The sequence below is a fragment of the Arachis hypogaea genome, chromosome 4, assembly GCF_003086295.3.
Source record: "Arachis hypogaea cultivar Tifrunner chromosome 4, arahy.Tifrunner.gnm2.J5K5, whole genome shotgun sequence".
In the NCBI taxonomy this organism is placed as follows: Eukaryota; Viridiplantae; Streptophyta; class Magnoliopsida; order Fabales; family Fabaceae; genus Arachis; species Arachis hypogaea.
Window position 1 is genome coordinate 120,350,803 of NC_092039.1, and position 1,808 is coordinate 120,352,610.

Here is a 1,808-nt window from a genome sequence, read left to right on the forward strand (position 1 = left end):
ATTCCTCCTCTGAAGAGGACGAGTATGTCACTGAAGAGCAAGTTGCCAAATACCTTGGAGCAATCATGAAGCTGAATGACAAGTTATTTGGAAATGAGACCTGGGAGGATGAACCTCCTTTGCTCACCAAAGAACTGGATGACTTGTCTAGGCAGACACTGCCTCAAAAGAGACAGGATCCTGGGAAGTTTTCAATACCTTGTACCATAGGCACCATGACCTTCAAGAAGGCCTTGTGTGACTTAGGGTCAAGTGTAAACCTCATGCCTCTCTCTGTAATGGAGAAGTTAGGGATCTTTGAGGTACAAGCTGCAAAAATCTCACTAGAGATGGCAGACAACTCAAGAAAACAAGCCCATGGACTTGTAGAGGATGTTCTGGTTAAAGTTGAAGACCATTACATCCCTACTGATTTCATAGTCCTAGAGACTGGGAAGTGCATGGATGAATCCATCATCCTTGGCAGACCCTTCCTAGCCACAGCAAAGGCTGTGATTGATGTTGATAGAGGAGAGTTGATCATTCAAGTGAATGAAGAATCCTTGGTGTTTAAGGCCCAAGGATATCCCTCTGTCATCATGGAGAGGAAGCATGAAGAGCTTCTCTCAAAACGGAGCCAAACAGAGCCCCCACAGTCAAACTCTAAGTTTGGTGTTGGGAGGCCACAACCAAACTCTAAGTTTGGTATTGAACCCCCACATTCAAACTCTAAGTTTGGTGTTGGGAGGTTCCAACATAGCTCTGAGCATTTCTGAGGCTCCATGAGAGTCCTCTGTCAAGCTAATGACATTAAAGAAGCGCTTGTTGGGAGGCAACCCAATGTTATATTTTATCTATTTTCTTTTTTTATCTTTTTTGTAGGTTGATGATCATAAGAAGTCACAAAATCAATGAAAAAAACAAAAACAGAATAAAAAACAGGAAGAAAAACAGCACACCCTGGAGGACGCACCTACTGGCGTTTAAACGCCAGTGAGGTTAGCAGGTGGGCGTTTAACGCCCAGTCTGGCACCATTCTGGGCGTTTAACGCCAGAAAGGGGCACCAGACTGGCGTTAAACGCCAGAAAAGGGCAAGAAGCTGGCGTTAAACGCCAGAAATGGGCACCAGCCCGGCGTTTAACGCCAGAATTGGCACAAAACGAGATTTTGCTTGCCATTTGGTGTAGGGATGACTTTTCCTTGACACCTCAGGATCTATGGACCCCACAGGATCCCCACCTACCCTACCACTCTCTCTCCTCTTCACCCATTCACCAATCACCTCAACACCTCTTCCCCAAAAACCCCTCACCTATCAAATCCCTTCTTTCTCTTCACCACTCACATCCATCCTTCATAAAACCCCACCTACCTCACCATTCAAATTCAAACCACTTTCCCACCCAAACCCACCCTCAAATGGCCGAACCCTACCCTTCCTCTCTCCTATATATACCCTCCTTCACTCCTTCATTTTCACACAACTTAAACACCATTTCTCTCCCCTTTGGCCGAACACAAAGCCATTCCCTTTCTCCTCCTTTCTTCTTCTTCTACTCTCTTCTTTCTTCTTTTGCTCGAGGACGAGCAAACATTTTAAGTTTGGTGTGGTAAAAGCATTGCTTTTTGTTTTTCCATAACCATTTATGGCATCCAAGGCCGGAGAAACCTCTAGAAAGAGGAAAGGGAAGGCAAAAGCTTCCACCTCCGAGTCATGGGAGATGGAGAGATTCATCTCAAGGGTGCATCAAGACCATTTCTATGAAGTTGTGGCCTTGAAGAAGGTGATCCCCGAGGTCCCTTTTTCACTCAAAAAGGGTGAATATCC